We start from the raw sequence: 10,180 nt of genomic DNA on the forward strand, positions 1-10,180 counted from the left end.
ATTAGTCAAATTTAACAAAAATATTTGTTTAAGCTAATTAATGTTGTTCTTAACTATCTTCTCCTATATTAATGCTAGAGTCGCGTTTTTCTGAAATTTTCAACTAATTTTTAATTTCATAATTAGATCGGGACAATAATGAATTAAATTTAGAAGGAATAATTTTTTAATCAATTGATTATTATTCATCACAATAATTTAACTTGACAGAAATAATTGTTTAAATAATGAAGAATATTTAAAATATCTGTTTCATTACAGAAAAATATATTGTGAAGAAAGAAAGAGATTGTTTAGAAAATGATTCGCTCTATTGTTTATGCATTATTTGCTTATAACTGAAAAGCGAAGCGAACTTAAAATTTGTAGAAATAAGTGAAATTTTGTAATAATAATAATAATAATAATAATAATTTGCGTAGACATTTATGTTTGTTGATTGACTTAATTACTACCTCACTTTAATTGAAAAGTCGACAAAAAGTTGAAAATTTGAAAACAAACCACAACTTTCTAGCATTATTCACAGAGAATATTATTAAAAATTAAAATAAATTATTTAAACAATTATATTTGTTAGCTTGAATTAATTATTACCTCACTAAGTAAAAAGGTAATTAAAAGTGGAAAGTTTTTAGAAAAAACTCCAACTATCTACCATCATTACAGGAGAAGATAATTATAAACAATAATAATTTGCTTATAAACTTATTTCTGTCAATTCAATTAATATTTACCTCAATCCAAGTAAAAAGTAAAAAAAAGCTTAAATATTTCAGAGAAAATGCAACTTTTTAGCATTATTTAGGGACCATATTCTTAAAAATAGTAACAAAATGTTTAAACAATTTTTTTCCGACAACTAGAATTAATTATTACCTCACTCTGATAAAAAATTTGAATAAAAGTTAAAAAATTTTAAACAATCCGCAACTTTCTAGAATTATTAGAAAAGAATATTATTATCAATAATAGTGAATTGTTTAAACAATTATTTTTGTTTATTTAAATTAATTATTAGCTCACTTTTACTGAAAAAGATACAAAAATTTTCAAATTATAAAACAAACCGCAACTTTCTAGCTCTATTCTGATAGACAATTTTTAAAAGCAATAATGAATTGTTTAAAAAATTTACGAAAGCCATTTTTTTACTTATGGGGGTTTTTCGGGCCCTATAAAACAGACTTATGGGGGTGATATTTAAAAAGAGTTATTCTATTCGTATTCTATGGTTAAATCTAAAATTAAATGTTGAGTTCCAACTAGATTCACTTAATATTGACGATTCTGAAAAAAATGCAGAAAAACGTCTTTTTATGGGAAATACGTGTTTAATTGCATGGGGCTTGCGGAACCTTTAAATATTTTTTCACCCATTTATTTTTTTGTGGATTTGAAGAAATTTTAGGGCAATATGCATGAAAATTTGATCTCTTCATTTTTTACAGTAATTAAAAAATAAATAAAAAATAAAAAAAAATAAAGAAAAAAAGTGTCACTGATACTTCTTCATCAAGATGCTTCTAGCTGGAGGGAACGGATTTCCTGGCGAGTGATTATGCCTAGAGAATTATCCTGATGGTCAACGAACAGTGAATCTGCTGGGGAGAGACTTTCTCATGTGAATCGAGTATTCTTAGAACAAGTGTCTATAATTTGTTTTTAAAGCGGATATTATTTGTCATTATTCTAAACAAGGTCGTATGTAATCTAAGAAAAATTCTCAAAAATTTGAATTCCCAAAAATTATTTTTTTAATATTAACAAGGTGTCTACTAGGGTGGTCCAAAAATTCAATAGAAATTTTTTTCGAATTTTTAAGAATGTCACCCGGAAATTTCTTCGAATCCACAAAAAAATAAATTCATTTTTTTAAAGAACTGATATTTAGAGTGACGTAAGCCCCATGCAAAATTAACGCGTTTTTCCCATAAAAAATACATTTTTATAAATTTTATACAGAATCGTCAATTTTAGGTGAATCGAATTAAAATTCAACATTTCTCTTCACGTATGACCGTGAAATATAAATAAATTATTATTTGTTAAATATCACCCCCATAAGTCTGTTTTATAGGGTCCCAAAAAAACCCCATAAGTGAAAACATTTTTTGCGATTTTTTGGCGGTAATTATGATTTTTTGCGTATTTTAGATTGGAAATTGTTTTTAGTAAATAAAACACTACTTTTCAATTATAGTTGGATGTTTCAATAAATTGTTTAAAGAATTTATTATTATTTTTAGGAATTTTCTCTTAGAATAGATATAGAAAGTAACAGTTTTTAAAGAAATTTCCAGCATTTTGTTCAATTTTCAATTTAAGTAAGGTAAAAATTAATTAATATTAACAAAAAGTGATTGTTTAAACAATTTGTTACTATTTTAAATAATATTCTCTTTGAATAATGCTAAACATTTTATTTTTTCTGAAACTTTCAACTTTTTGTCCACTTTTCCCTTGGAGTAAGGTGAGAGTTAATTCCATATAGCAAAAATAATTGTTTAAACAAATTATTATTGCTTATAGCTATCTTATTGTATATTAATTATAAATAGTTGCAGGCTTTTCCTGAATTAAAAAATTTGTGTTCAATTTTCATTTAAAGTAAGCTAAGACTTAATTAATATTAACAAAAAATAATTGTTTAAATCATTTATTATTATTATTATTATTATTATTATTATTATTGATAATATTCTCTTTGAATAATGCTTGAAATTGCCGTTATTTCTAAAATTTTCAACTTTAAGTGCACTTTTGACTTGGAATGAGTTAATATTAAATTCCATTTAGCAATAATAATTGTTTAAACAAATAATTATTGTTCATAGCCATCATCTTCTATATTAAAACTAGATAGTTGCCGTTTTTTTCTGAGTTTAAAAACTTTTTGCTCAATTTTCAATAATAGTAAGGTAATGGTTAATTAATCTTAACAAAAAGATAACTTTTAAACAATCTATTGCTATTTTTATTAATATTCTCTTTAAATAATTCTAGAAATTGCATTTTTTCTGAAATTTTCAACTTTTTGTCTACTTTACATTGAGAGTGAGGTGAAAGTTAATTCCATTTAGTCAAAATAATTGTTTAAACAAATTGTTATTGCTTATAGCTATCTTTTTCAATATTAATACCAGATAGTTGCGTTTTTCTGAATTTTTCAACTTTTTGTCCACTTTTCAATTAGAATGAAATAATAATTAATTCAAGGTATCAAAAATAATTGTTTTAACAATTTGGTCTCATTGTTAATAATATTCTCTTTGCTTAATGACAGAAAGTTACGGTTTTTTTCTGAAATTATCAGCTATTTGTCTATTTTTCACTTTTACCCACTTTTCATTCAGTAAGGTAATAAATAATGAAGCCAACAAACATAGTTGTTTAAACAATTTATCATCCCGGATTATTAGTTATGAAAAGAATTCACGAATTTTTCAATTCGGGAGTTTTAAATTTAGGCAATTTTATATTTCCGGGAATTTAATTATTCGGGAATTTTACAGTGTTGGGAATTTTATTTTTTGGGATTTTTCAGTCGTCCTATCAACTGAAAATTCGTTCTTTTTTATTTAATTAAATTTTTCAAATAAAGATTTTTTCGTTGAGAACTCGTTTTTTTGCAGAAAAGTTTTTTTTTTTACTTAAATTTTACGTATTCCAGTTGCAACTTTAAGTATTTGATCTTTTTGTTAAAAATGCAATAAAGCCTTGTTTGTAAATGCAACTATTTTTTTTTAATTAATTTTTTTTGGTTGTTTAAGATTAGTATTTTTTGCTGGATAATGTACCTATTCCAATTGAAAATTACATTATTTTATTTGAAAATTCATCCAATTCGTTGAAAATTAATTTTTTAATTGTACATTTAACTATTTAAGGTTTGCTTGATAATTTATATTTTTAGTTAACAATTCATATATTTTAACGAGAAATCGTTTTTTTTTTGTAAAAATAATTCGTCTTGGTTGAAAAATCATCTTTTTTCTCAAAATTCAACTATTTCAGTTGAAGATCCAATAGTTTTTACTTATAATATTTATATTTCAGTAAAATTAATTTTTTAACTAAAAATTTAATTATTCCATTTTTGGTGGAAAGTTGATTTTTTTAGTTGAAAATTCAACTATTTGGTTGAAAATTCTTTTTTTGGTAGAAAATTCATTTTGAACTGAAAATTCATCTTTTTTTATTGAAAAATCCTTTTCTTTTTTAGTAAATTTATGTTGTTGAAAAAAATTATCTTATCTTTTACACTTTCATTAATTTAGTTTAAAATTAATCTCTTTGGTTGGAAAAATTAATTATACGTTGAATATCCTTTTTTCTTTTGGTTAAAAAATAATTGTTTTGACGAAAAATTCAATTTTTCAATTTTTTCCTAAAAAATTCATCTTTTTAGTTAAAAGTTAAGCTATTTGGGTAAAAAATTGATCTTTGTTAGCTGAAGATTCAATCTTGTAGGTTAAAAATTTTCCTATTTTGTAAAGAAAATTAAACTGGCTGAAAATAACAAATTTTTTTTTCAAATACATTCTTTAATTAAAAATTGAACTGCTTTTGTTGAAAGTTTAACTTTTCGTTTAGAAAGAAAATTATTTATTTGAAAATTTAATTACTCGCCTTAAGATACTTTTTTCTTTTTTAAAAATTAATTTTATAATTTAAAAATGTAGCTTTTCCATGTTTAGTTGAAAATGTTTTTAAATGCAAATTTAACTGTTTAATTCTCGCTTAAATAATCGTATGCTTCAGTTGGAAATTTAACTATTTTTTTGAAAATTCATTTATTTTGTTGAAAATTCATCTTTGGGTAGAAAATTCATCTTTGCAGATAAAAAGAGCAGATAAAAAATGCAGTCATCGTTTTTGGCATTAAGTTAGACTATTTGGTTGAAAATGAACTTTTTGGTTAAAAAGTAAAATATTATTTGCAAATTTAACCATTCTCTTTGAAATTCGTTTTTAAAATTAAAAATTAATTTCTTTTTTTAATTTTAGCTGCTAATTTTTGTCAACTGAATTTTTTGTGTTTCAGGAATAATCTACTTGGTTTAAAGTTAAGCTACTTTGTAAAAAATTCATTTTCTTAGTAAATCTTTTTTCATTGTAGTTAAAAATTCAACTATTTGGTCATTAATTAATTTTTTTGTTGAAAACACGTCTCTTTAACTTAAAAATTTAAAATATTGGTAGAAAATTAGACTTTTTGTGGAAAAATTAAACTATTTAAAAATCTAAATATTCTGTTAAAAATTCACGCGTTACATTAAAAAAATTAGACTTTTTTGTAAACAAAATATATTCCTCGAAAATTTAAATTACTTTGTTAAAAAGTTAATTGTTTTATTAAAATCATTTTTTCTTGGTGAAAAATTGAACTATTTTGTTGAAAATTCTACAATTTTGTATGAAATCAATCTATTCCATTGAAAATGAACTTTTTAGTTAAAAATTCACATTTTTGTTAAAAAATTAAACTGCTTTCATAGAAAATATAACTATTCTCTTTGAAATTATTATTTTTTGTTAAAAATAAATTGCTGTTATCAAAAAATGAAGCTATTTTATTTTTGTTTGCAATTTTTTAACTGTTTTAATTGTTCCATTTTTGGTTAGAAACTGTTTTTTTTTTTAGTTCAAAGTTAAACTATTTGGTTGAAAGTTCAGTTATTTGGTGAAAAAATCAAGTTCAAAATTTTTTTTTATATAAAATAATACTTTTTGAAAAACTAACATCAGTAATCGCGCACTACGCGCACGTGTGAGTTTTCGATTTGAGAATACAAAATTTTTTTTTCCCAAAATAAAAGTTTCGAATAACTATTTATTTTTTATATTTGTTTCTTCATTTATTTTGAAGGTTATATAAATATAAGCTTCCGAAGATTTTTTAGAGAATTCAAAAACATTTTTAAAAATTACAAATATAACGAAACAAAGCTTCTATAGAACAGTTTAAATTTGTAATCCAAAAATATTAATTTCCAGCAAAAAAACTAATTTCCTACTCAAAAAGACAAATTTTCAACTAAAATGATGAATCCTCACCCAAAAAATGTTCTTATTTTGAACCAAACAGTTGCAAATTTAATAAAAAATAAATAAATGTCTACCAAAGAAGATGAATTTTAAAATCAAAAAGACGAATTTTCACCCAAAAAAGTATTTTTTTCAGTATAGTATGAAAAATTTTAAGATCAATTATAATTTGAAGTGGAAATCATTTCTAATAGAAAATATCTAGAAAATATATAAGAAATGTTTTATTTTATTTTACAGGATTTAACAAAATTTTAGGAACTTTTTTTGCCAATTTTGGAAATATTTTGCAATGTTTCATAAATATTTTCCTAAAATTAATTTTTCAAAATAAAGAATTACTTTAAATATTCCCAGGAATCTTAAAAGTATTTTTTAATTATCATTAAACCTCCCAAAATTGTTTAAAGACTTCGAAATATTGTTGCAAAATATTCAAAAATCTACATGTTAAGTTTAAAAAAAATTAATTTTCCAATTTTAAAATATTTGAAAAAAATTCTTCAAAATTTTAAAAATTGCTTTAAAATATTCTATTATCTCTTTTGACAATTTTCGTAATCCTTGGAAAAGTTTTGAAGTTTAAAAAAAATATTCTCTTAAATTACATTTTGTAAAATAAAAAATCATTTTAAGCTTTTTCAGAAACTTGAAGAATTTTTTTTCTCTCTTGAAACTTCTTTTAACATTTTTTAATCGATTTCAAATTTTTTGTTAAAAATCTTCTAAATTCAAAATTTGTTTCCAAATTAGTTGAAATACTTCCAAGAATACAATTATTTTTATATTTTTTCAAAACTTAAATATCTCTTAAACTTATTGGATTTTTGAATAAGATTTTGTAATCCTGAAAAATTGAAATTTGATGCCTTAAAGTCTTCTACATTTTTTCTGAAATTTTAGTAAATAATTTGAAGTGTTTTAGAATATTTTCTTAAAAATAATGTTCCAAAATAACAAATTCAATTTTACTTTTTCCTGGAATCTTATGAAAAACCTCTAGTATCTTAAAATGTTTTTAAACTAGATTTTGCTTAAAATTGTTAAAATTACAATTTTGTTAAAATATTTAAAATAATTTTGAGCCAAACAGTTGCATTTTTATCCGGGAAATTTCTAATTCTAGAATTATGTATTTTGACACTCACATAATTTCATAAATTTTCTATTTCGAATATTTTCCGGAATTTTACAGTGACGGGAATTTTAATAGTTTCAATATTACCGAAATTAAAAGTAACCGGCATATGATTGCCGAATTATAAAATATTCGAAATTAGAAAGTTCCTGAATTAAAAAAAAATTTAATAAATATTATTTATTTATTAAAAATAAAATAATAAAATATTTTAATCAAAGAAAACTTTATTTAGATATTCATTGTTTATTTTCAGTTATTTTTTTGAACAATTCTTTATTGATTCTTTAAAAATAAATAATATTCATGAGAAAATATTTTGTTATTGTTTCAATATCGGATTTTTCTAGCTTTGGGAATTTTAGTATCAGATATTTCATTATTAGGAAATTTTCTATCAGAAATTTTCTAGCGCAAATTTTATTATTCGGCATTTTTAAATTTTTTTTCGATTTTTTAGTAATTTTATCATTTTGGCGAATTTTATTTTTTTGGTGTTTCTCAGTTATCCCGGCTTTTTTATAATTCGGAAAACTTCTGTATTCGGAATTTTTCAGTCATCCATAAATTTATCCAACTCTATATTACCGAATTTGAAAATTCTCGAATTATTAAATTCCTGCATTTAAAAAATTAAAAAAAATGTGTTCAATAAATATGATTTATTTATTGAAAATACAATAATTAAATATTTTGACCAAAGAAAACTTGTTTGAAAAAATATTTTTTAAAATTATTGTTCGAGTTTTTCATTATTGAATTTTTTAAATAAATAATATTTATTAAAAAAACATTTTTCACTTCTTTAAATTCGGGATTTTTAGTTTCGTAAATTTCATGATTCGGACATTTTCTGTCTGCAAATTTTATCATTTGGGAATTTTCCAAGGCGGAATTTTTGTATTTCGGCATTTTTATAATTTCGGGAATTTTATATTTCAAATTTTTTGGGGAATTTTAAAGTGTTAGTAATTTTATACGTTGACTGATAAATTAAAAAAAAATAAAATTCTTGACACCCAAATATTTCCTAATAATTAGCGTTTTAATTTAAAATTAAAATAATTTGAAAAAAATGTTAATGCAGAAATATATTTTTTTATTCCTTGTTATTTTAAATTCAAAGAAATAATTTTAGAAATTCTAAATATTAAAAAAATCTTTTTTCTCATAAAAATATTTGATTATTGTCGTAGTGCTGAAAAATCACGAATAATAAAATTATCAAATTTGGAAAATTTCCCAAAAGTAAAATTCCCAAATTGGAAAATTTTCAAAATAATAAAATTCCTAAATTGGAAAATTTCCGAATAATAAAGTTGCTGAATTGGAAAATTTCCAAAAAATAAAATTGCCAAATAATAAAATACCTGAATTGGAAAATTCCCGAATTGGAAAATTCCTAAAAAAATAAAATTTCCTAAACTGCAAGATTCCCAGAAAATGAAATATTTTAAACAGAAAATTGCCGACAATTTAAAATTTAAAAATATAATTTAAAGCCCTGAATCATAACATGCCTGAAAGTTTGTCATATTACCGATTTTTAAAAGTTCCGAATAATAAAAATTCTGAATTATAAAATTGCAGATTTTTAACAATTGAAACAAATTTAAACAAATATATATATAAAACAAATGTTCAATTGTTTAAATTTGGCAATTTTTAAATTCTGTAATATTGTAAACTGTTCGGGAATTTTATTATTTGGAAATTTTAAAATTCAGGAATTTCATTATTCGGAAAATTTCCAATTCGGGAATTTTATTATTCGGAAGTTTTATTATTCGGGAATTTTCGAATTCGATAATATTATAAACTGCCAAGAAGTGTAATTATTTGGGAATTTTATTTTTCTGTATTTTTTAATAGCCCTATTTTATTATTCGGAAATTTTATAATTTGGGAATTTTATTTTTCGGGATTTTTTAGTCGTTCCATTCACAATAAAAAATATTTTAATGAAAGATTATATTAAAAAGTTTTTTAAATGGAGAATTTTAAATTCGATTAATCCTATTTTAGAAGAACTCTCTACAACACCTTCGAGTTCGTTTTTTAACTTACTTAAATTTTTTTCTTTGAAATTATCAAAACTTACATGAATTGTCAATAACACATTTTTTTCAAATTCCAGGCCCTTTCCCAAAATTCTATTTAATTTCCCGGTTCCGTATGAACACTAAAAATTTCCTATTAATTTTGGTAAAACTTCAAAAATAGTTCACAAAAAAACACACAGAAAAAATTTGCAATTTGAATTAAATCCTTGCAAAATTACCATTTTGGCCAGGTAATGGATTTACATCCCGCTTTTTTTTTTAATTTTTCCGGACACAATTGCAAATTAAATTTTTTTTCGAGAAACTGGTAACTCGTACAAGAAAATATATCGTGAAAACAAGCAACACGATGAAGAACGACAGATTGAAAGCAACGGTTTGCTGTAAACTGGAGTCCAGTCCAGTCTTCTTGAATCTTGAGCGAAGTAAAAGCCTGAAGCACATGGAGGTGGAAGTGAGGTCGAGGGAAAAGTGGTTACGGAGGAGGGAATTCAAGAGTGGACCATCCAGAGGACCACCGGTTAACGCAGGGACGCTTTAAAATTCAAAAACCGCAAGGACCTCTTTAAAAAAAGTTTTTTCTCCAATTTTTCTTCTTTAAAATTAAGAAAGTTTGAAATTCGATTTAAATTTTGGCGCCTAAATAATTTAATGAAATTCCAGAGGTGGCGCTGGCGAAAATCTAAAGTGACTGGAGTTTCAGTAAGTCATACTTAAATAGCAGTGACTCTTAGTAATCGCAAGTAACTTTTTTACATTTCTCACGATATTAGCAGAATACTGAATCAGTAAAATTCACTGAATCATTTAAATTATTTGAAAAAGGAAAATTAAATGTATGTTTTGATTTAGTGACTATTCTTAAAATAAGAAAGTTTAAAGCGCGATTTTTATTTTGGCGACTAAATTATTTGATTATCCTAAGGGG

At 23.0% G+C, this 10,180-nt stretch overlaps 1 protein-coding gene across 2 annotated transcripts in view; it reads right to left on the bottom strand.

Annotated features, from left to right (window-relative positions):
• The window catches only part of LOC117167810, a 43,669-nt gene extending 34,053 nt beyond the window's left edge, over positions 1 to 9,616 (bottom strand). Inside the window, exon 1 of one of the 2 annotated variants that reach the window (XM_033353015.1) lies at positions 9,471 to 9,616. The gene's annotated coding sequence lies outside the window, so the exon portion shown is untranslated. Of the gene's footprint in view, positions 1 to 9,290 lie in introns of both variants that reach the window. The other variant, XM_033353023.1, reaches the window with a different exon arrangement.
• Positions 9,617 to 10,180: the final 564 nt, after the last annotated feature.

The sequence above is a fragment of the Belonocnema kinseyi genome, chromosome 1, assembly GCF_010883055.1.
Source record: "Belonocnema kinseyi isolate 2016_QV_RU_SX_M_011 chromosome 1, B_treatae_v1, whole genome shotgun sequence".
Taxonomy (NCBI): Eukaryota; Metazoa; Arthropoda; class Insecta; order Hymenoptera; family Cynipidae; genus Belonocnema; species Belonocnema kinseyi.